Here is a 26970-nt window from a genome sequence, read left to right on the forward strand (position 1 = left end):
TTTTCATAGAGCTGTCTGATTCTTCATAGGTAAAACTGGACTTTTGTTTTCAAAAGTAATCCACCATCATACATGAGAGTTAATACATAAGGTAATTCCTTCCCTTTGACATAGGAGCAAAAAAGCCTTCACTGTGTACCTGCAAAAAACAAAAACAAAAACTTTAGTGGTGGGTACCTGAGTAGCTCAGTCAGTTAAGCATATGACTTCAGCTTGATTTATGGTCACAGGGTCCTATGATCAAGCCCTGCACTAGGCTCCTCACTTAGTGGGGAGTCTGCTTGTCTCTCTCTATATATCTCTCTATCTTTGCCCCTCCTCCTGTTCATACTTTGTCTGTCCGTCTGTCTCTCTCTCAAATGAATAAATAAAAATCTTGAAAAGAAAACTTCAGTAGGCTATAAATAATTTATGAGCAATGACATGCAGATATAAAATCACATAGCAATTATCTCAACAAATGGCATTCTCTTTTCATTCCCTATTCTACAGATGATCCAATTTGGATCCCAAGAGGGACTTGCAATGCTAGCCTGCTGCTTAATGGTTTCCTGAACCCCAGTTCTCCACTTTTTCTGTGAAATCGGCATTTATTTGGTTTTTATAAAGGTTTGTAAAAAGAAAAAAAAATGGAAATCACCTTTTGAAATAGTTAAGTTGGGCTTTGGAATAAATAAGGAATTTTTATGTATCTGTCTTCTTGTTATCAAACAAGGGTGACACCAGGAGTAACTGCTAATGACTTTAAAATTGTACTATATTTTGGCTAATTGAATATAATAATAATAATAAAAGAGCTTTCAAGCTGTAAAAAAAATTTGTAGGATGGAACATTTGTTTTGTCCTTCAATAAATATTACTTGGATGCCTCCTGTACAGAAGACACTGTTAGACAACACTATGATTCTAGCAATGAGTTTAAAAAACAAAAAGATTAATAATGATTCCTTACTTCATGGAGTTCACAACTTGAAATAAGTAATACAGTTTTTTAAATCTAGAACTTCTTTTTTCATCTATGGAATATACATAAAACACTATTCCTGTTGATCTTTTGTGTAAATAAAATTTTAGTAAAATGACATGTTTGTCTTGAAAACAATAGTCAGTACAGAAACGTGCAAAGAAAAAGCATACACAGACACACACAAAAAAAACACTCAAAATCCTAGGATCTACAACAGAGAATACTTGATGAATGTCATTCCATATGGATACATATACAGAAATTTTTTTAAAAATATATTTTATTTATTTGACATAGAGAAATCACAAGTAGGCAGAGAGGCAGGCAGAGAGAGGGGAGAAAGCAGGTTCCTTGCAGAGCAGAGAGCCCAATGCGGGGCTTGATCCCAGGACCCTGGGACCACGACCCAAGCCGAAGGCAGAGGCTTCAACCCACCGAGCCACCCAGGTTCCCCCAGAAATGTTTTTTATAAAAATGAAAAGAAGATATACTTACATTTTTTTTTATTTTTTTAAAAAAACTTTAATAAATTTTTCTCGAAATGCAGCAGATAAATAGAAGTGTGTGACAATTCTAAAGATACAGATTAATGAATTTTTGCAGTGTAGACATAAAAGCACCATATAAATCAAGAAATAAAACCCCAGGTATCCTATGACTTTTAACATATCAGTTTTTTCTTACTAATTTTAAACTAAAGATAACTGGAATAATATAGTTTGCAAGCACTCCTCTGTGCCTGACTTACTCATTCAACATTATGCTTGTGATATTCTTCCCTACTACTGCATGTAGCAAAATACTTTGTTCATTATCCCTTCTGTATAGTATTTTATTTAATGTGTATACAATTGTTTCTTTGGGTTGTTTTCATTTTGACGTTACTACAAATAAAGCTGCCATAAACATTTTCATTCATATTTTAGTAAACCCATATTTCTGCTAGAGATATATCTGGTCATCTATCTTTGAATCTACCTATATAGTAATATCTATATCCATATTCAAATCCATATACAAATCTATGTATGCGTATATGTAAACATATTTTGCTGGGGAGTAGATAAGATTATGTTTGGTTTTAGAAGATAATGTCAACAACTTTAGAAACAAGTTGTAAAATAAACAATTCTACCAAAGAGGTAGAGGTTCTGTTGCTCCATATTCTAATGAAACTTTTCTGTTGCTAGTCCCCGGGATGACTATAGTTCCCAGATAACGGGAATGTTTAGAAAAGCTTAAGATTGCTACTCTCACGTGTGCATTTTTGGTACTCATTGTTACTGGAAAAAATGTTTGTTACAGGTTTTACAAGTTAATAGGTTTCACTGGCTTCTCTTATATGCATGCTTCTTATACTTGTCCACAACCCTGAAAGGTCAAGGAGAGAGGAATGAATGTGAGTGCACACTACATCCCTCAGTAATCCCAGTCATGAGTATCACTAAGATAGCCTTCTACACACTTACACTGAAATGTTTTGCTGAAGCCTTTATCTTGACACCTTATGAAAATGGTTATAATCACACTCAAGTGAAACAAAATGAGATTTTTTTTTCTACATGTTTATTTGCACAGAACTTCAAAGGACAATCATAGATTTCAGTGTCTAGTTCAAACACAATGAGAAATAACTGTTAAATCTTAACTGATGTAGTTGAATTATCCTTAGGTTGAGAGGGTCTTCATCCTCTTCTTAAATTAGGTTCAGATTCCTCTCATTGGTCTGCAAATTCTTGCCTCTTCATTCTGGTTCTTTGATACTAGAGTGACAAGACACCTAACACCTAGTTGTCTGATCCAGTCTACACCCCCATGGTTTATTAATAACTCTGCCTTTCATTCTTAAAATTTTCCTTTTTTGGAAATGATTATGTGATACTTATACTAACAGACACATGCACAGATAGATGCTCAATGCCACTCATCATTAGGGAAATACAGATCAAAATTGCAATAAGATATCACCTCACACTGGTCAGAATGCCTAAAATTAGCAACACAGGAAACAACAATTGTTGGCAAAGATGTAGAGAAAGAGGCACCCTCCTATACTGTTGGTTGGAATTGAAACTGGTGAAGCCACTCTGGAAAACAGTACGGAAGTTCCTCAGAAAGTTAAAACTAGAACTACTCCATGATGCAGCAATGGCACTACTGGGTATTTATCCAAAGAATACAAAAATATTGACCCAAAGGGACACATGCACGCTGATGATGTTTATAGCACCACTATCTACAGTAGCTAAATTATGGAAAGAATCCAAATATCCATCAATTGATGACTGGATAAAGATGATGTGGCATTGGGACGCCTGGGTGGCTCAGTTGGTTGAGCGGCTGCCTTTGGCTCAGGTCGTGATCCCAGCGTCCTGGGATCGAGTCCCACATCGGGCTCCTTGCTTGGCGGGGAGCCTGTTTCTCCCTCTGCCTCTGCCTGCCACTCTGTCTGCCTGTGCTTGCTCTCGCTTCTCTCTCTATGACAAATAAATAAATAAAATCTTAAAAAAAAAAAAGATGATGTGGCATATATAAACATATATGTATATACATACATAGGCAAATACATATGATGGGGCATATATGCATGCCATGGAATATTGCTTAGCCATAAAGAGGAATAAAATCTTCCTATTTGCAATAACATAGATGGAGCTAGAGAGTATTATGCTAAGCAGAATAAGTCTTTCAGAGAAAGACAGAGAAAGAGAAATACCATATCACATTCATTCATACGTGGAATTTAAGGAATGAATCAGATGAACAAGGAAGGGAGAGAGACAAGCAAATCCTAAAATAGACTCTTAACTACAGAGAACAAAGTAAGGGTTGCTAGATGGAAGGTGAGTGGGAAAATGGGTTAAATGGGTGATGAATACTAAGAATATTAAGAAGGCATTTCCTGTGATGAGTTTCAGGTGTTGTATGTATGTGATGAATCACAAAATTTTGCTACTGAAACTAAGATTATGCTATATGTTAAGTAACTTGAATTTAAATAAAAACTAACAAAATCTTAATAGAAGCGATAATAACAACAACAACAAATGATGTTTCCTGTTTTCTCAGTTTATCCCAGGAATGATACCCTGATGCTGCCTCTGTAACCTGGATTCTAAGCATCTGTTTTCTGTTTTGAAAGTTAGGGTTCTTTATCCTGGGAGCTATGCCATCCCTGAGAAATTAGAGTTTAGCATGCCCTGGTGACAAGAGGAGAAGTTTAAACTATTTCCAACTTGATTCAATGAATCATAACCACTGTGAACAGAAATGGTGACAATATTCAGATGTGATGATAAGGCACACACTTTTCTCAATTTGGTAATGTCATTCTTGCATTTTCTTATTCATCCTTCAAAGCCCATCACATATATCACATCCTCTGACCCTTCTTTAGAACCTCCATGGAGGAAAAATCACACGCTCCATCTACTGACCAAAAGCTTTTCACTCTTATCTCTTAATAATATGCTCCATCTTATTCTGCGCTTTTGTAAAGATGACTGTTTTCTCAAGTTAAACTATAAGAAATGTAAGGGTATCTTTCTTCCTTCATCTATGAATTTCTAATTCCAAACAAAAGTGGAATTCTCAACAAATTCTTCTTACCATTTGAGTGAATGAATACATTCAGTTCAACATAGCCAACATATATCAAGATCAATTCAGGTAATTTAAAATTTTTTATTTTGTGGTTATAAAATCTCAGGAGCCATAATAATCCATGAATCCCAATTCATTTCTGGTGAAATAAGACTTGTATGAACTTGCCTTGGGCCCTGGCACAGTACAATTACTGGAAATAACCTCATATTTTTACACGGTCATCCCTGTTTATAAATGGTTTTCCTCCCTTCCCTTCTTTCACATTCCAAATAGGAAATAGTGCATAATAAAGCCAACTCATAGATCATCCCCTCTTCTACACTCACTCTCTAATGCATCCCCCTAAAAATGTTTTTATATTAATTTCATCATTTTACCCTGGGGCGGGAGTGGGGGGTAGAAAAAACTACGATAATCATCAAGTGTCAGAAAGCACAAGAGTATAGAGGAATCTCTGGCAACAAATACTTTCCAAAACCAGCTCAATTCTGAACATGGTTCAGTTTAGCTTGCCAGTGAACTGGAGTAATCTAACCCAAAAACTATTATCCAGTTAACCTGTAACATTGTTAAACCATTACATGCAATACAGACATTCATTTTTCCTTAACATCATAATCTACCTAAGTACAATATCCAATCGGTAGTACCAATACCTATATATTAACCTTTTTCAGACTTAGCTTCCATCAGTAAATGCAAACCAAACTTCCCAAAAGGAGTTCTACGAACAGTCTGTGATCTGTAAGGCGTTGTTAGAACTAGTTGGTAGAGGTGGGAGATGGAAAAAGTGGTCTTTGGATTTGAAGAAAAGAGACATCATTGTGTTTTCTCCTAATTGCAATCTCCTTTTGTATATCCGGATTTGTTTGTACTTCATCCATCCATCATTCATTCAACATCTATTTGAGGAAAACTTACTGTATTCTATGTATTAGACTAAGCAATAAGAAATAACAAGGCTGAATAAGACATAAAGTTAGCCTTCAGTGAATTTACAATTTTCAAAGGATAGACTCAGATACAAAAAATTATTTTTTGAAGATTTATTTATTTTAGAATAAATAGAAAGCAGCAGAAGAAAGAATACCAAATAGACTCCAAACTAAGTATCTAGCCCAACACGGGGCTCAGTGACTGCACTGGACAAACCCCTGATCCTAAGATCATGATCTGAGTCTAAATCAAGAGTCAGACACTTAATTGATAGAGCCACATAGATGTCCATAAAAATCATTTTAATACATTATGGTACACATCATAATAGAGCTAAGTGTTGAGTACCCTGGAGCTACAAATAACTGAGGTAACCTTTATTTGAGTCCAACAGAAAAGGCTTGGCATAATAAGTTTTTGGGTTAGGTCTTTTTTTTTTTTTAAGATTTTATTTATTTATCTGACAGATATCCCAATCAGGCAGAGAGGCAGGCAGAGAGAGAGGAAGGGAAGCAGGCTCCCTGTTGAGCAGAGAGCCTGATACGGGGCTTGATCCCAGGACCCCGGGATCATGACCTGAGCTGAAGGCATAGGCTCTAACACACTGAGCCACCCAGGCGCCCCTTGGGTTAGGTCTTTAAGAATGAGTGGAAATGTATTAGGTAGACAAACCAAGAAACGAAGTACCAGGCACAAGGAACCATATCATTAAGACACAGGAGCATATAATACAATGATACATTCTAGAAATATAAGTAGTTCAGTATAGCCATAATTAAGGATGCATATAAGAAATAAAAGAAAATTTAGGTTGAAAAGTTAGGTTTCCATCATTGCACATATGCCATGCTAAATAAAAACCTACTTTATGCTGCAGTTATTGAGACTAGTTTAATCGAGGAGAGCTATGAACAGATTACATATATGCTAATGTGCTTCCATATTTTCTTTTAAGTTATCATCCTTCTCTTTACTCCTCTAGGAAACATAATAAATTTGGAACATGTCATCAAAAGGCTTACTGTTACCATAGTAGGGAACCAGGACTGTGGTGAGTAAATAGCCTTTCCAAGCCCTACACATTAGAGCAGATGTAATCAGTAATTTAGTTCAATCTCTATCTAGCTCTGACTTGGAAAACTTGGAAAATAGTAAATGTCTAATTGGATGAGATAAATTCCTCATTAGAGAATACTGCCTGAAAGAAATAGCATAGGAACAATAAAGCCCAGGACCAGAAGTCAGAAAATGAGAATTCTGGGTCCAGTTCTGAAGATTTCTACTTTTCTTTTACAAAATGAGAGAGTGATCCACTCAAGTTCTGGTGTTTATTGCCTCTCTATCTAAAAGATAAAACAATTTTATCTTTTTTAGATGTTTTGATAGTGGATAGATGAAAGACAGCACAAGCAGCAGGCTCTCAAGAGTTAGGAATAAATGCCAGATACCCGATCAGGGACTGAGTCCTCAAGGTGGTCATGTGGACATGTGTACACAAAATATTGGAAAAAAATGTTAACTTTTCTACAATTCATGAAGGTCTGCCTTACATTAAGGATTAAAATTTTAACTAAAAAAACAGAGAATCACATACTTAAAAATTAGGAATGGTAGAGTGAGCTTTCAAGATGAATGGGAATCTCAGAAATTTGACAGTACAAGCTTCTCAATGGACAAGGAGGGAAGCTAGAGGAGGGGAAGGACTTTCCTGAGGTCACATAGTTTATAGGACAGATCCAAGACTAGAACCAAGGTCTGTAGACTCACAATCCAGCAATTATATATTCACCTTTATTTTTTTTCATAAATAGCAAAGAAGAAATATCAAGGATAATTTTTCCTGCTCTTCAGAATATCAACCCAACAGCAGTGGAACACATTATTTAAGGCAAAGGTAAGAAAGTCTATGGGAAAGAAAAGAAGATGATTAGAGAGAACTGACCTATCTCAAGACTTGCTGCTACACAAAGTTCTTTATGTGTACCCTTTAAGAAGTCAACACCCAGGAGGAGAGGGAAGTAATATATGTATGCATGACTTCCTTCCTTCACTTTCAAAATAATTTTTTAACAGTTAACTACTTATGGGACAGTGCAGATAAATTCATAATCTCCAGTCCTCTGGTAAAGAAACAAAGACGGGTGGAAGTTAAATAACTTAATATACTATTTTCATACTTTGCCAGAACAAAGTAACACAAACTAAGTGGCGTAAAACAATGTCTTACAATTCTAATGGCTAGAGTTAGAAGTCGAAATATCTGCAGGGCCATGCTCTCTCAGATGGTTCCAGGAGAGAAGTGCTCTATGCTCCTCTAGTTTCCAGTATTTGCCAGCAACTCTTAGCAACCTCTGGCTTGTAGAAGCATCATTACTCTAGCATGTCCATCTTCTCTCTGTGTGTCTACACATCATTTTCTCTCTCTGCATATCTCTGTCCAAATTTCGCCTTTTTATAAAGATGCCTGTCATATTGGATTAAGATCCACACTAATAACCTCATTTTAACTCAATTACCTAAAGACCCTATTTCCAAAAAGTTCACATTCTGATGCCCTCTTCTGTGGGAAAAAATTCAATCCATAATACTTACCTAAGGATATGAAGTTACCAAGTATTAGACCAACAGCCTGATTCAATTCATCTCACCTGAGCAGATGCTTGAAAATTGTTAACATTTGGGATGTTAATGATCATTATTAACAAGCTACATTGGAGTTGGAAGGGATGGGGCTGGCACAGATACTTTGGTCAGTTGCTCTCACTCATTCCAAATCACCAGACCCCAATGACTCTCCTTATACTTCTCATGTTTAATAAACTAAAGGCAGATATATGATGCTTTCTCTCCATGTTTATGTCTATAGAGAGTGTTCTGGGTTCTTTGAATGAAACTCACCCTAAAAATTGGATAAATAGATAAAAACATAATTACAGGATGACCAAGGGCCCTACTCAAGGTATTTGGTGACACCCAAGGATGTGCTCAAAATGAAATATGTCCTATGGAATACCAGGATGGTAGTATGGCATGGGGGTTAAAATTGACCTTCAAGATGGAGTGCCTGGGTTTATATACCTACTAGGTCATATATTGGTTATGTAAACTTAGGCAGTTAGTTAACCTAAGTGCTTTGGTTTTCTCATCTGTAAAATATTGGTTAACAATAATACCCAATGTAAATGACTGTGAGAATTAAGTAAGAATATTCATTAAAAAGCATATACTGCCAGATGCATGAAAAACACTTGATAATTTTTAACTCTTACTATTATTTTAAGGGTTAAAAGACAAAATGTAAAATGTTTATGCTTTTTCATCTTCTTTCTATTTGCCTCCGTCTTTATCAAAGACAACACAACACACACATATACACACACACACAATCTTGTATATAACCCCTTCCTGTTCTAGCTACTAAGCCCCTGCCTCATGAATTTTGCATCTGTTTATTCCCTTGACTAGAATACCCTTCCTGCAAATAAATTTGTAGTTAATCTCTATACCTCTTTTAGGATTCTGATTAAATGCCACAACTTGAGAGAAGTCTTCCGTGATAACTCATCTGAAAAGGCAACCCAATCACTTTCTATCCTCTGACATTGCTTCATTTTTTTCCATCATTTTTGGCCACATGACATATTATACATTCATTTGTAGTTGAATATCATTCTCATAATGTCAAGAACTACTAGTTGCCAACCAATAGCTATTCTCTCCTTCTTCTTCCAAATATCTAATTAATCAGCACAGCAGTACTTTTAAATAGAAGACTCCATTTCTCAGTACATTTTGCTGCTAATAGGGCCCTGACCTGGCTAATGAGATATAAGCAAAAATCTGGGGTTGGACTCTCAGGAAAGCTATTCAAGGGAGAACTGGGTCTCCAAAAAAGCGATTATTTATTGTCTTTCTACCCCTTTTCCATCCCTAAAATAGGCACATGATAGCTGGAGCTCCAACAGCACTCAGTGACTATGAGGTGACTTTGAGAATGGAACACTTATGCTACAATGGAGAAGCAGATGGTATAAAACAACCATGTAAGAGAGCTCTGATCTACCTAAATCATGATTGTTTTTATACTAATTAACAAGTCCTTATGAATTTAGTCAAGCCTCTGCTATGAGCAACTGAACACAAATTCCTCAATAATTCATTCCTCTCTTGAAATGTAGAGTCCAAGAAGCCTGCATCTTATTTCTCTTTTCAATGTTGTGACTATTAATGCCCCAAACAGTGCTTGGCACATTGTATATAATCAATAAACATTTATTAAATAAAACAAAAAATAAATTAATATCTACTATATCTATATGAATTAATAAGGATGTAAAGAATGCAAGTAAAGAAGGCTTTATATGTAGTTTTAAATATTTGCCATGATTACTTTAATTCAGTGTGTTTCCATTGCCTCCTTTATTAATTTTACTGTATTTATTGAATATAGTTGTGTTCTAGGCATGTTTTAGTTATTGTAATTGAATTACTTTTGTCTTAGTATCAGCATTTTATAACCTGAATTAAATTGATGAGCTTTTTTTTTTTATAAAGATTTTATTTATTTATTTGACAGAGAGAGATCACAAGTTGGCAGAGAGGCAGGCAGAGAGAGAGGGGAAAGCAGACTCCCTGCTGAGCAGAGAGCTCACTATGGGGCTCAATCCCAGGACTCTGGGATCATGACCTGACTCCAAAGCAGAGGCTTAACCCACTGAGACACCCAGGCGCCCCTGATGAGCATTTTTTAATACCACCTATGAATCTGACATTAGGCTAGGAGTTTTAAGTACGTAGTTGAAAAATTTTTTTGTTTATAAATTCAGGTGAACTAGGGGCACCTGGGTGGTTCAGTGGGTTGAGCCTCTGCCTTTGGCTTAGGTCATGATCCCAGAGTCCTGGGATTGAGCCCTGCATCAATCTCAGCTCTCTGATCATCAGGGAGCCTCTGCCTCCCCCTCTCTCTCTGCCTGCCTCTCTGCTTACTTGTATCTCTCTCTGTCAAATAAATAAATAAAATATTTTTAAAAAATAAAATAAAATAAATTCAGGTGAACTAGAAATTATGTATTTCTTTTTTTTTCTCTAACTCAATTTAAAAATGATCTGAGTCTAGCATGTGTAACTGACTAAAATCTCCAAGACAGTTATAACTGGAATTCCCTTTCACCATGAGACGGGCTAAGATTTCAGGTTCTTATGCATAGCTAAAAAATCTTGTAGTTCTTTCTGCTTAAAGGTTTTTTGTCCTGAGACACCTGGGTAGCTCAGTAGATTGGACATCTGACTTGATTTTGGCTCAGGTAATCTCATGGGTACTGAAATCAAGCCTCATATCAGCTCCATGCTCGGTAGGGAGTCTGCTTGAAATTCTATACCGCTGCCATTACTCCCCCCAAAATAAATAAATATTTTTTTAAAAGGTCTTTTGTCCATCTTTGTTTCTGTTATGACACCCTTGTTCCATAGCTCATGATTCTTTATGGTTTAGCAAACCACAGTTATCACAATCTTTGAAAAGGCACAGGTCTTTAGATCTGGTGAACTATGTACAGGTACTGCTATATCCTGCTGGGGTATTTCCAACTAACCTCTTCCATTTCCCAACCCCTGGGAATCTCTCCTTCTGCATTTCTCTGGTCCACATACTGTTACCTTTCCTATCTCCAGGATACAAGACTTATTTCATCTTCAGAGCGCTTAGGATTTTTTTTTTTTCAAAAGGGGAGAAGCACCATTGATTTCAAACAGCTTTAGCTTTCTACCTGTAAATATTACAGACGCAAAGACTTAAAAAGGGCGGGCCTGCATGAAAGAAAAGAAGGGACTAATACAGAGAAGAAAGTAGAAATAAATATCTCAAAATGAATTTGTACCACATAAAGATCATTTCAAATTCTTCCATTGACCTTGCAAGGTGGAATTGTTCTTCTCACTATGCAGATTAAAAAGAAATCAAAGATCGTAAATTCTCACAAATGAGAATATGGTTGAGCATGGATTTCAACACAAGCATTCCTATATTTAGAAATCCTGCTCTTCTTTTTACAAGGAGTTTTCAGTTTATATTCTGTAGTGTCATAGAGGTCCATGTGATTTTTCAAGGAATACCAAGGTTCTAAGGAAAATTTTGAATGAACACAGTTCCTTGGTAGCCACCCTCTCTAATCAAAAAATTGATTAGCAGTTGCCCCCAAAATTAAGGAAGACAATACATCCCTATTGATTAAGACAATGCTTTAACATTTTTAGTGATTTTCTTTACATTTGCCTGTGTAGCTGTATCATTTGTGTACAAATATCACAGAGAGTTCAAATTTCTTCAGCAGTCTATTTCAGTACTGTGCAAGGAATATTTGAGTAATTGTTTTTTAATATGACAGTGCCAATGTTTAAAGTTAATTTACTTTTATTTCAAAATTTGAGCTGGTTTAAGACAAAAAACAAATAAAAATGAACAGGTTTAAAGTCACTCATATATTAAATGTTCTCTAACTCATGATTTTTATGGTTTCTGTTTTTTAATCTGCTTTTTTTTTTTTTTTTTTTTTTATTAAGAAAGAGATGCAGACATTGTGTCTGGGCCCGGAAATTCATCATCACACATAGGAGCATGCACTCCTATAAACTTCGCTTGTGTGTGTCTTTAACCTTAAAAATCCTAATTGAAAATATGTTGATACCCAGTCCTTGGATTCCAGGCTCACAGTATGAAAAAAGTTCTATTCCAGTCCTTTTAGTAGCTTGGGCTTTTAGAGCTAGCTGTACTGTCAGAAGAAATTGAAACACTAACTCCATATTGTTCTCTTCCATCATGGTTATAAAATCATGAAATATGATATTCTTGGAAGATAAAGATGTACTGAAGAACATTTCCATTGTGTTAGCAATTTTAAAATCTTATGAAAAGAAAAGATTTCCCATAGGAAAAAAATGATCCTTCTAATTTTAGAGGAAGAGAAGTGGATGAGTTGACTACTCATGTAGGAAAATCTTCTCAGATAGTAATGTAGTCTCAAATCAGAAAATATGAAATGGTGGCATTGAGCAAACAGATCTGATCTTCCTTTTCCTTGCTTCTCAAATACACTGTGCTCTGGGCTTGGAAGTACTGGTGGCTTTATGATATATCCCCATGAATTATTTTTGGCCTGTATTCAGAGTAAAATTGATAAGATCTATATTCTTTCTATTCCTCTCCCCTTTCCCCTCTAAAATTAGGCTTATACATTAAAAAAGGTTTGACTTTTATTTGTTTGTTTATTTATTTACATAATTAAATACCAAAGATGATAAAATCTACAAGACCCTCTTTTTTTTTTTAATAGGATCTGGAAATACTAATGCAAAGGCTGATGGGTTGACCAGTATACACTATACAATATAGCCTCAGAGCCTAAATTCAAACTCAGAATCTCTCAGAAATACAGTACATTTAATGAAAACTTCATAATTTTTAATATTCATATAAGAATGACTACATAAATGAATTAATATACAGTGTTCAGTCAATAGGTCAACCTGAAAAGATTCTTCTGAAAGACTATCTTGTTATTCCAATCAAAATTCTGTAAGGGTGAAATAAAGGGAATTAAATAAAAGCTCCAATATTTTCAAAACTTAAAAAATGTATTAAAAGTATTTTCCAATTAGTCCCTAACATTGATCCTTCTCAGATAAGGTAAACATGTTTTGGGGATCTCCACTCCCTTATTCTCTTCTGCAAAGATCAATGTTAAAGTCTTTAGGCAGATTCTGCTTCATCTTTGAGAACACTGTAACCACAAAGAATAGGACAATGATAAATTCTTTCTTTGAACCATACAGTGAGCAAAAGGAAAGCTGAGAGTACAACATTAAGGAAATTAATTTCTTTAGATATCTCCTCTTTATGAAGTAAATAAAACCAGTTATAGTCAAGGTGGAAGGTGTTTAGAAAGACAGTTTCAGCAATTGAGGAGAGAGAGAGTGGGAAGTATGAAGATGCATCACCATTTCAGCTTTGTTTCATTGACTCTGCTTATCTGTAATATTTTACTCCTGAATATACTATTACTTTTAAAAAAGAGTACTTTCTTAAGTGTCTACTAGTTACAGTTGCCCCCCCCCCAGGAAAGAGAAATTATTATTGAGTTCTACCTTTGTATTTGCACTGTATGGGAAGTTTTATTTAATATATTAGAACTCCAGCTCAGAAGGTTTAAATATAAGAGAAAATTATTTGGGTCTTAAAACCACATGTTCACATTTTTGCTTCATTCTGGCATAATATCTTTAGAAATCTTTATCTCTCAGCTCTACTTTTCCCTGTTCTGACCTTGTTTTAAGACATTATCCTATTCTAGTAACACCAAGATGATTCAGACTAATATTTTATTATCTGTAACAGAGGTCAGAAAACTGCAGCCATGGGCCAAATCTGATCTGACACTTGTTTTTATAAATAAAGTTTATTGGGACACAGCCAAACTTATTGGTTAATGTATTGGCTATGGCTTCTTTTGTACTACAAAGACAGTGAATAGTTCCAATAGAGACCATATGAATCAAAAACCCTTAAATATCTATTATGTGACTCTTTATAATAAAAAATCAAAACAAAATAAAACAAAACTTGCTGACCTGTGAACTATAACAGTACATTATGAATTCTTTCTCATAGTGTCACCACAAAAATCTTAGATTTAATTCTCATTTGGGTTATGTGTCAATCTCTATTATAGAAACAATAACTAAGGTTTCCATAATAGGCCAGTCTAGAGTCATATGTCCATGGGTAGAGCTGAGATAGAGCCAGCCTTATCTGAAGGTAAGTACCCAGAAGGTATCTTCATCACATGAAGAAAAAGTAGATTGTGACTGGAGTTATATTAGATTGGTAGGGCCATCATAACAATCTCAAGTGACATAAACAATAGAAGTTTATTGTCTCATGGTTCTGGAAGCTAGAACTCCAAAATCAGGGTATAAACAATTTCAGTTCATTTGAAGGGCTGTGAGGTAAGGGTCTGCTCCAGGCTTCTTCAGAAGATGGAGATGGCCATCTCCCCCCTCTGTCTCTTTGCATGGGATTCTCCCTGTGTCCAAATTTCCCTTTTTTATAAAGACACCAATCAGATTAGTGTCTACCTTCATGACCTTATCTTATCTAATTGTATCTACAACAACCTTATTTCCAAATAATGTCAAATTCTGAAATAAAATCAGGACTTCAACATATAAATTTTAAGGAGGACCCAGTTTAACCCATAACACAGGGCTAGCCAAGATTAACTCACCTTTGCAACTCCATTATCTCATTTTATAACATCCATCCAGGACTGGGTCTAATATTATGGCTTTATAATAAAGAATGTAAGAAGTCATTAAAATGTACCTAAAGAGTCAAATTAAATGAGGAATCTTTGGAACACTAAAGAGCTTTGGATTGGTATTCTAAATATTAATTAAAGTAATTATGACTCTCAATATTTACATTGTAGATACTATAATATGAGGTCACACTACATTAATCACTTAATCTTTATAACAATCACATGATATTTATGTTACTGTTCTTATTTATGGCTAAGGAAAGAAGACTCAGAAAATTTAGGGAAATGAGAGTTAGAGAATTTGGAATCTTACCAAATTACACAACAAGAAGGTGATGAAACCTATCTCATAGGGTTGTCATGAAGATTAAAGGAGCTTACACACCAAAATCCTTACAACACTGCCTGGTAAATAAGCGCTAGATACAGTTGTCATTATAACAAATATTGTGATTTTCAATTTTATTCATATTCTTTCCTCAGTGATGTATGATGAAGTTAATAAATTCATGGAGGAAAAGGAGGCATTATTTCAATTAAATTTTTATGTTGCTGTCTTTAAATGATTTCAATCCCTATCCAAATATATATATATATATATACATATATATTTGTTAAATTTAAAAAATACATAGTGTATATTGCTTCTTTATCTCTACAAATAAGAAAAAGCTATTGACAACATTTATCAGAAATCCTGACTATGTAATAACACAAACATCATGCTGGAACACTCCAGACTTCTTACTGAATGAAACAAGCCACTTTTCACATACTCTTACTAAAAGAACTTAATATCATGAAAGTACAGTAAAAATAAAACTGGAAATGCTATTTGTCTTTAATAAAAAACAGGTTTTTTTAAAGCTCTTATCGTTAACATCCCTTCAAAAAATTGTAATCTAAACATGTGGTTATAGAGGACAAGAAAAAGTTGACAGTAGTGTTCCTTAAGTAAGTTACTTGAAACTGCTAAGAGATAAGAGACAAATAAGTGAGTGTGTTAAACTGAGATAAATACGTAGGAATTCCTAATCCACTATATACAGGTTGTGAAATTACCAGGATTTATATGCTGCAATGAGAAAAAAAAAAATGGTGAAATTGTCCTGTTTAAGGTTTTGACAGATTAGATTGTCTTACATACGTTTCTCCACTTAGTAAGCAGGACCTGACCAGAATTTACTTAAAAGAGGAGTAGTCTTCTGTTTCAATGGAGAAAAACAAACAAACAAACAAAAATTCCCATCATCTTCAGTGGAGGAAAAAGGCCAAGTGATTAGTACTGGCATTTTAATACCCGTTTTTCTCAAGTGACTGCTTCGATTCTTGGGCAAGATTGAGAGACAGCCTATACCAATACTCCTTTTGTGTCAATGACCAAATGAAATTGATATTCCATTGAATGCATTATTTCATCCAAGGTTCAATTCAGACCCACAGGGTCTGCTTTGTTTAAGGAAAAACCATTTCATGAAGCAATTGTTTAAATGTAAACAACCCTCTGAGCAGATGGCACCTCTCTATAACCCCCACCTTCCTCAGAATCTTTCAGCTAAACCGGTTTCATATGCTCACGTACCTATTTTTGTTATCTGAGACAATAATTCAGTTCTAGGTGAAATATGGTTTGTCTACTATGTAAAAGGTAAGAGAAGAAAATAATGTCTATGGCCACCAAAGTATGACTGATATTTCCTGGAAATACAAAACCTGTGAAGATGATGCAGTTACAGGTCATGAACTACATACCCTTTTACAGACTCATGAAGAAAAACACAATTAATGGAATTCTTGTTGCAATATTTCCCTTATGGTAATGGATAGTGTAATGTCCATGATAATAGGTTTAAAATTCACTTTAAATTTTTGTGTTCAGAATGTTACCAAAGAAGATCTGAGGCAGAGAGTAGTCCCCACAATCACAGACTAGGTAATCTCAACCAGTCCTTAAATGATTTGCTAGCCCTCTTTAAAAATTAAAGCCCTCGTTAAATTGAGATATTATTTTTTGTGTCACTTAAGACTTTTTGGAATCTGGCAGAAAGCAAATAACCATGTGCTCAGACATTTGTGAGGTAGACATTCCTATTCACTGTCCCCTCAAAAAACTCTATCCCATAAGAAACAGACAACTTTTGGATTTTCTCCCCAATCTGCTTTACACAAATATTACAGTTCTACAAGCAGTTTTGATCCAAATAACCACTATGTGACTGCTATTCACATAGGCAATACTGAAATTCTGGTTTCCACCCAGCAGAAACATAGTGAAAATTTCTTATTTCAAAATGCATTTGTGAAGTTTCCAAGATACAAAACTACAGAAGCCGTGGATATGTTCCCTTGCTCCCTTCAAAGAATCTACCTTAAGGAGAACAGTTGAATGGCAGCTTTCAGCTATGGCCCTTCTGGGTTTACTAGGGCTAATAGCTATGAATGATAAAGAGAGAGAAAGCAAGAATGAGCAGGCAGAGTCTTCAGACTCTGACAGGTCTGATCCTTAGGAAAGGAGATGGGAGGGAAGAACAACTGGGTAGGAAAGAGCCTTGGATTGAAATATAGTTTTGTTTACTTTAGTCGCTAGGAGGCCTTACTTTCCCTAGGCTACTCGCAATAATGGATCATAGTAGAGCTACTTGTGCCAGTCCATTTATTTCTGAAGTAGAAACACTACAACACTGGGTCAGTGGTTCCCCACCAGACGTCCTAGCGATCATCTCAGAACTGCTTATTCATAATATACAACATTGTACACAACAAAAGTGTACAGTCTGTTCCAGTGTCTCCCCTCAAGGAAGCATCAAGAGATGCTTTATTTATTCATCAATTCATTCAATCAACACATGTTTATTAGAACACTTATATAGGCCAGGCACCAGAGATAGAAGGCTTTGTCAGAATAAAGTGATCTTGGGATGCCTGGGTGGCTCAGTGGGTTAAGCCTCTGCCTTCAGCTCAGGTCATGATCTCAGGGTCCTGGGATCAAGTTCCGCCTCAGGCTCTCTGCTCAGCGGGGAACCTGCTTCCTCCTCTCTCTCTTTGCCTGTCTCTCTGCCTACTTATTATTTCTCTTTCTCTGTGTCAAATAAATAAATAAAATCTAAAAAAAAAAAAGAAGAATAACATGATCTTAGTCATTATAAGTAGTTTGATTCATGTAAGTATTATGAGTGTGATAAATGCTATGGGCACTGTCCTGAGTAAAACGTCACATACATATATGCGGGTAAGGAAATTCTGCATATATTGGCAGTTTCATGAACATAACTCTGTTTGAGGTCCTACTTTTTCCTCAGTCTGTTTGCTCACATGGTAATTCCATTTCCATAGTAGGACTCCTGCCATTGTTCTTCCATATCAGGATTTCTGCTTTTGATAATTTTTTGATAACTTTTCTATAATCCAGCTTCTCTCAATTTAATAGCTCCTTCCTTCCTTCCTTTCTTCTTTCCTTCTTTCTTCCCTTGGGGTTTAAAGTCCAACCTCTGAAACACAGACAGGCTCTTTCTGAATTGCTGCATTGCTTTATGAGATTTCCCTTCTTGACTGCCAAAATATTATTTCTCACCTAACTCGTGCCCTTATCCCTATTGCCTGTCCATTCCAATGGTGATTTTATGATGTCAGATTCACACCTCTGAAGCATAAATTTGGGAATGTCCCTTCTTTTTTTTTTTTTAATTTAAATTTTTTTTCAGTGTTCCAAGATTTACTGTTTATGCACCACACCCAGTGCTCCATGCAATACGTGCCCTCCTTAATACCCACCACCAGGCTCACCCAACTCCCCACCCCACTCCCGTACAAAACCCTCAGTTTGTTTCTCAGAGTCCACAGTCTCTCATGGTTCATCTCACCCTCCAATTTCCCCCCAAATCCCTTCTCCTCTCCCTCTCCCAATGTCTTCCATGTTATGCCTTATGCTCCACAAGTAAGTAAAACCATATGATAATTGACTCTCTCTGCTTGACTTCTTTCACTCAGCATAATTTCCCTTCTTAACTGAAACATCTTTCCTTTCCCTCATGCTTACTGAAGTAGTTCTAGGAAAGCACATGATGCTCTTCACACAACAAATCATTTCAAACTCTGCTGCCACACACTTTCTCTACATTGACTCCATGCCCACAGAAACTTAAGTCTTTGCTTGTCATTGGAGACAATCTTTTTTTTTGCCTCAATGTTTTTTCTTACCAAAGGTGTCCTTCTGTCAGCTTTTCTACTGGTCTCTACCTATGTACCAAAGCCTAAATCAAATGTCCACTCCTCAACAATATATAAGCGAAAGGAGTAATAAGAATGGAAATGAAAGTGGTTAAGTAGGAATGAAAAGTAAAAAAATATAAGGTAAGAATTGTGTTAATGGAGAAGTAAAAGGGCCTGGCTCCTTATTTTGAACATGAGGATTAATATTACATATTAATAAAATAAACTACCATTGTTTAGCAATTATCCTGTGTCCAACTGTACAGAATGTATCCCACATGGATAGACTGTTTCACACAAGAATCCTGGTAAAGGGGAGCTCAGTTAGTTGAGCCACTGCCTACAGCTTGGGTCATGATCCTGGAGTTCCTGGATCCAGTCCCTAATCAGGCTCCCTGCTCAGTGGGGGCTCTGCTTCTCCCTCTGACCTTCCCCCTCTCATGCTCACTCTCTCTCATTCTCTCTCTCAAATAAATAAACAAAATCTTAAAAAGAACAGAATCTTGGTAAAGTAGCTGCCTTTGTTATCTCTGTTTACAAATGAGAAAATGGATGCTTATCAATATTAGTAAACTATTCAAAGTCTCCTAGTTTTTAGAATAAAGTTGACATTTAAAAGTATGTTTGTCTAATAACATATATCATGGTCTCAACCATGAGGAAATTACTTGAACATTTGTAGCCTGAAGGACTTGGTTGTTTTATGAGATGACGTAACAACAAGGATTTCACCTTTGAAATGTTTAATTTTAAAAGTTATAAATAATGTGTAAAAGGAGACATGTACTAGCTAATTGCAAACATGGGAATAAAACCTAGGGAAGAAGTCATTATTATAGATATTGATTTAAGAATCATTTATGTGATGGTAAAAGGTAACGTCCTGTGAGTGGATGCATTACCAGGTGAAAGAACAAGTAGGGAAAATAGAAAAAAGCAAAAGATAAAAAATTATATTAAAAAAAAAAGAAAAAAGCAAAAGATAGTGTTTTGGAAAACTTTGCATGAATGATATAATGAGGAATAAATTGAAAGAGAGAAGCTAGGGAAATTTCAAGACATACCTCAGGGCCAACAGAATCATAATGCTGTAATACAGAAAGTAATATTATGGTTTGCATTTAGGTCTCTTAAAGATCCCTGAAACAGAAGTTATAGCAGATCAATGAGAGCAGAAGCCAAATGCTAAATGCTGTAAGAAAGGTTAAGGGGTGATTCATGTTGATGCTTTTGACTTCATCAAAGGAAGTAATTCTTGATCTGGGCTACTTATTAGAAAAACTCCTTTTTAAGGGTTATTAAGTATTACTTACTCCTCTAAAAACTGTGTTCCTTATTCTAAGAGATTTCTCAAGTACTGTGATCCATCCCTGTCCTCACAACTACCCTTTATAGTTACTGAGCAAAATAACACAATCTTTTTGAAGAATTGTTCTTTTCCAGTTGAATTATACGGGCTTGAAGATGTCACCAGTTAGTGTCCAAATGACTATTATTTGACTGAAAAATGTTGCCCTACCACTGTATTTTGTTGATTTCAATGTTTGAAGGCCACTGTGATTATATATTACACTATACTACAAAGTCCTTCAGAGTAGGGACAATGTCATCTCAGTACCTATCAACTAGTGCACATCTACAAGTACAAACACACACACAAACATTTGTCTCCAGCACCAAATAATGGTTATTGAATAAATTAACAAATGAATCCACAGTAAAATAAATGACTTTCCAAGTGAAAAAAGAGAAATGCATTTGTAGAAACATAAACCTAGAGAAACAGAAATTGTATCCCATATAGTGATACTATGTAGTCAGTACATAGGCTAATGGGATACATAAAATAAGAAAGACTTTCTAAAGCTGAGTTCTCTACTATGACACATACTGTTCCTTATAGTACAGTAAGTATTCAAGTAAGGGTTTTATGGCTGACAAAGATTTGGCAAAGTATAGTCTCTCCTTAGTGGAATATTGATCTAAACAATCTCTATAATACAGACAGAATATTACATGTTTTTAAAATAATATTTCAATAGATTAAAAATGGAAAATATCTGGATTGATAAATGTTCTTGTCAGTAGTCTCTTTTTTGGATAATAGCTTTTGCAGTTCTCATTTATGATAATGTCTTTCACAAGTGATTATTGAATCATATCAGTCAGAATAAGCTAGGTTAGGCTGTGGTAATAAACCCTAAATCTCAGCAGCCTAAAACAACAAAGGTTTATTTCTCACTCTGATTACATGTCCATTTGGGCTCTGCTCTAACAATTTTTAATAAGAGATCCAGGCTGATCTCTATTATCTGGCAATCACACTTTCCATTACAGACGAAATGGCACATGGATAATCATGCAGCAGCTCTTAAAGGTCTTCACCAAGAAAGGACATGTTACTTCCCTTCAAGTTTTTTTTGGCCAAAACAAGAATCATTTGATTAGGGAGAAGTTAATATTCTTCTTATTTTATTGTTTTTAACAAATTATAATATAATATAGTCAAGAACTAAGGTTTTTTTAATTCAATTATTCTCCCTAAAACAACACCACCATATATATAATGTGTGTGTGTGTGTGTGTGTGTGTGTGTGTGTGTGTGTTTCATAAACTTTCAAAGTTAGAATGCAGAATTAGCAAATCTAGGACTTTAAATCTAGGGACCAAATATGTCTGCACTGCTTACTAATGCCAGGCTCAGCACAAAGCATACAGGATGAAATATGGGGTGAATAGAACACAGTCCTTCCCTTTGAAGAATACTTGCACTAATGGAAGAGATGGAAAAGTAAATAATTCATAATGAAAGATGTATTTGGTGGTGTGGCAAGACAATTAATTCTGCATGAAAGGGTCAGAAAAGGCTGCATTGATACTGAGGATGTGTTTAAAAGGGCAAATGGGAATTGGCCAAATGAAATATGGCAGATGAGATGAAGCAAGTTGGGTTGGTATTCCTAGCAGAGGGAATGGTAATAAAGAAGTTGGAGAAGCATTAAATGTGTTGCATCCCACAGAGAGAGAAAGCCTTTACTTCTGATTATGAGTGGAGCATCCAAAGGAGGTAGACCATGATGAATGCAAAGGACAACCAAGTTTAAGATGTGAAGATCCTGAAGCATAACATACTCTTTCTTGATCATCTAGCTTTTAGAGTGTTCTGCTGTTGTTCCTCATGAACATCAATTATCTGTATTCTTTCAGATGTATTAAAGATAATTTAAAGTTTTAATTTAATTTAAATTTAAATCTTTAAAGATAATTTAAAAATTTAAAGATTTTTATAATACATCATAAAAATATCTTAACATTTTCCCATTTCCTTTATGATGGCTGACATACAATACTTGGAGATAGTGCCAAAATATGTGAAAGATAAAAATAAGCTGTGTTTATACAACACATAAAAATATTTAAAATATAAGCTATTTTCCTTAAACAAAGAGATCTCTATTTTCCTTAAACATAGAGACCACAAAAGTTTGAGAGGAAATATATATGTAAACAATGAATTCAACACTTCAATTTCACTCCATTCAAGTCCAAAGGGAACAGCCTGTCAGGACCAAACTCAATGACCCTGAGTTGCACAAGCCAGTCTTTATGTTATATGGACCTAAAAATCTCCACCAGGAGCTTACAAAGTGGAAACTAACCTGAAACTAAAACCCAACTCCAATTTCTGCACTCCTGAAGTCACCAAATTCCATGTCCTCTGATCACATTCACCAATGAGTAACTAGTGCTATTTTGAGTCTAGTGCTATTTTGGTTGCTAAGGTTACTCTGCCTGGTTCCTTAAATATTAACTACAATCTTTCAAAAGAAACAGTAATGATCACAATATGCTGACAAATTTAACTGCTTCATACTAATAGTCCATTCCACTAAGAAAACCCAGAGTAGGTATAATAAATCTATTAGAATACTGGAAAATTTGACCAGAATACTGGTCAGCAATGGGAACAGATTTCGGAATGGCAATCCCCAGTTTAAAAAGGGTTCTCAAATTATTTTCCAAGTACTTCTCCTAGCAATAGATTTTTCCTTTGAAAATATATACTAAAAAAAAAAATCAAAAAAAGAAGAAAAGGAAATTTTAACACAAATCTAAAACAATGTTACTTTTCATTAACAAGCAGAATTAGGGACACTTGGGTGGCTCAGTCAGTTAAGTATCTGACTCTTGGTTTCAGCACAGATCACAATCTTGGGGTTCTGCCAGGCTCAGCACTCAGCTTAAAGTCTGCTGGAGATTCTCTCCCTCTCTCTCCCCCTCTACCACTCCTTCTACTCATGCATATTCTCTCCTTCTCTCTCCCTGCCTCTATCTCAAATAAATAAATAAATAAAATCTTTTTTTAAAAAAAAGCAGAATTATGGGATGTTATACATATGGTATCCATTTGGATATTTAGGCTCTTTGAAATATAAAGTCTTTAGTAATCAAACATGTCTATATTGAGAAATCAGATATCAAAATACTTTCCACAGGGTCATTCTTACCGCCAGTTATAAGAGTGGTGCAAAGAGAAGTTCTTAAAACTTATAACAGAATATTTATCTTATGAAAAGGAATACTTTAACAGTATCCCTTATACAGCAATTAAATTGCTCTGTATTGAAAAAAAATTTGTCTAAATGGTAGTGGGAATAAATAATTGTCTTATCTTCTTGTCTACCACAGGTGCTATGTTACTCAGCTCAGGTTGCCATAATCTAGATGGCTCAAATCTATTTTCTCACATGTCTGCGTGTTCAAGGTACAGGCATATCTGGTTTCTGGTGAGAGCTCTCTTCCTGGCTTGTGGACAATCACCTTGAACTTTCCTCTTTGGTATACAGAAAGAGAGAGCTCTGTTTTCTCTTCCTCTTCTTTTAAGGACACTAGACTTATCTGATTAAGGCTCCAGCTTTATGACTTCAACTAATCTTAATTACCTCTTTTCTGGCCCTATCTACAAATATGAATACATCAGGGGTTAGGCCTTCAACATATGAATTTGAAGGGGACAGAATTCAGACCATTCAGTACTTAACTAGAAATATTTAAAGCCTCCTACTATATTCATATTCCTTTAGGAAAAAGCTGCACTAAACCTATAGATGTTAATATCAGTTGACAGAAATTCCCACAGAAAAGAAAACTTGAGACACATGAGGAAATGTTACCTCCCTATGTTCCCATTGGGAAGGAGCCCACAGAGAATCCAACAGTTCCACCCGCCATGACTCATAATACTTTGAATGCAATAATATAGGTCTGTCACCAAAATATCCATGCCTCCTTAGTCTAAATTGTCAAACTGTAGCACAGTTTGGGTCTCACATACTTGTCTGAGCAATTGAACTGATGATACTAAACATTAGTCAGATGCATGAGGTATTGTTTTCCACAGCATAGTAAAACTCTACCAAGACTATATAGATAGGGATGAAATTTCAAATCGATAAAATGCAGAGGCCTCTTACAGCAAAGCTAATGAAATGACTAGATGAGTCTTTACAGCTACCTGACTGGAAGTTTGGGAGTTCTAAGAGTCAACCACCAGTCATGTAATTTCTGAATTTTAGTCCTCGGTGGGTGCATTTAAAAAAAAAAAAAAAAAAAAAGTATATATATATATATATATATATGTCTTTTCAGGGTTCCAGAATTCATTGTTTATGTACCACACCCAGTGCTTCATGCAATGCATGCCCTCCACAATACCCACCACCAGGTTCACCCAACCTCCCACCTCCCTCCCCTCCAAAACCCTCAGTTTGTTTCTCAGAATGCACAATCTCTCATGGTTTGTCTCCCCCTCCAATTTCCCCCAATTAAATTTCCCTTTCCTTCTCCTACCTACCTTCTCCAGTCCTCCTAGTTATTTCTTATGCTTCACTAGTAAGTGAAACCATATGATAATTGACTCTCTCTGCTTGACTTATTTCACACAGCATACCCTCCTCCAGTCCCATCCATACTGATACAAAAATTGAATATTCATCCTTTCTGATGAAGGCATAATATTCCATTGTATATATGGACCATATCTTCTTTAGCCATTCATCTGTTGAAGGGCATCTTCACTCTTTCCACAGTTTGGCAATTGTGGACATTGCTGCTATGAACATTGAGGTACAAATGGCCCTTCTTTTCAATACATCTGTATCTTTGGAGTAAATACCCAGTAGTGTAATTGTAGGGTCATACAGTAGCTCTATTTTTCATTTTTAAAGGAATCACCACACTATTCCAAAGTGGCTGCACCAACTTGCATTCCCACAAACAGTGTAAGAGGGTTCCCCTTTCTCCACATCCTCTCCAATACATGTTGTTTACTGTCTTGTTAATTTTGGCCATTCTGGCTAGTGTAAGATGGTATCTCAATTTGGTTTTGATTTGAATCTCCCTGATGGCTAATGATGATGAACATTTTTTTCATGTGCCTGTTAGCCATTTTTATGTCTTCTTTGGAGAAGTGTCTGTTCATGTCTTCTGCCCATTTTTTTTTTTTATGTGATTATCTGTTTTGTGTGTGTTGAGTTTGAGGAGTTGTTTATAGATCTTGGATATCAGCCCTTTGTCTGTACTATCATTTGTGAATGTCTTCTCCGGTTCTGTGGGCTGCTTCTTTGTTTTGTTGACTATTTCCTTTGCTGTGCAGAAGCTTTTGATCTTGATGAAGTCCTAAAAGTTCATTTTCACTTTCGTTTCCTTTGTCTTTGGAGACATATCTTGAAAGAATTTGCTGTGGCCAATGTCGAAGAGGCTACTGCCTATGTTCTCCTCTAGGATTCTGATGGATTCCTGCCTCACGTTGATGTCTTTTAGCATTATCACAGTGTTTTACTGCATTTCATCTAAATTAGCCACTAATTACAAAGGGTTTGCAAGGTATGCTTTAAGACTAATCTGATTAGCATAAGTTCTGTGGAAAAAAAATGAAATTCTTTTTTTTCCTTCCTGTGAAACCTACAAGATCATCTATATTTTTAGACTATGCCCTGATCTCATCCAGAATTATAAGGCAAAATGAAGTATCAACAGTGAAGATACCAATAATGGAAAGGCAAGAAAGACTAGGCTCCAGAGACAGTATCAGGAAGCACAATAGTGTTAGCTAAAAGCTTACCTTTCAGGATAGATCTGGTTTCAAATTCTTGTTTTCCCACTTCCTGGTTGAGTCATTTTGAACAAAGCACTCATTTTTCCCCAAGCCCCAGGGTCCTTATCTGAAATCAAATAAAAATACCTACCTCATAGGGTCATCCTGAGGATTAAATGCCATAATATTTGTGAAACACTCAATATCATGCCCCAGATATTCTAAGACCCCAAATGGTAGTGATTATTAATATAAATGCCACTAGAAATGATATGCTGACAAGAGAGAACATTTCCACTCTCTGAAATGTTTCATGTTCATGGAATATTTGTAAATTAATGATCAAATTCAAGAAGCTTATAAAAATCTTTAGATAAGTTTCTGCCTAATCTAAAATATTGCTTGCCATTTGTTCAGATGCACTAATTCTATCAGGCTCTATTATCCAAACTAATTCATTAGAAATGAGATCAGAGTGTTAGATCAAGAATGAGATCAGAGAACTAGTTTCCCCAGCAGTTTACTTAAAATAAATAAGCAAGTCCTCAAATCAATCCCTATTTTCCAGATGAGGGCACAGAGGCTCAGAGAAGTTAAGTGAATTCTTTAAGTTGTTCCAGCTCCTAAGTAGCTATGTTAAAATTAAATGGCTCTTTTACAAAGATTACTACTGAGTATATTTTAGTTTAAAAGTCAGAGATTATGCTGAGTGAAATAAGTCAAGCAGAGAGAGTCAATTATCATATGGTTTCACTTACTTGTGGAGCATGAGGAGTAACACGGAGGACATTGGGAGATGGAGAGTAGAAGTGAGTTGGGGGAAATCTGAGGATGAAACAAAC

General features: G+C 35.5%; 1 long non-coding RNA gene across 2 annotated transcripts; it reads right to left on the minus strand.

The window, feature by feature from the left end:
- On the minus strand, positions 1-26970 carry LOC132015233 (uncharacterized). Of its 2 annotated transcripts, none has more exons than XR_009403601.1 (3): positions 26887-26970; positions 26156-26255; positions 1-139 (listed from the first exon to the last, which is right to left on the minus strand). It is a non-coding gene; the product is annotated as an uncharacterized LOC132015233 (long non-coding RNA). The 2 variants fall into 2 exon arrangements; XR_009403598.1 differs by having other exon boundaries at positions 26156-26275; positions 26887-26968.

This window comes from Mustela nigripes, chromosome 1, assembly GCF_022355385.1.
Source record: "Mustela nigripes isolate SB6536 chromosome 1, MUSNIG.SB6536, whole genome shotgun sequence".
Taxonomy (NCBI): domain Eukaryota; kingdom Metazoa; phylum Chordata; class Mammalia; order Carnivora; family Mustelidae; genus Mustela; species Mustela nigripes.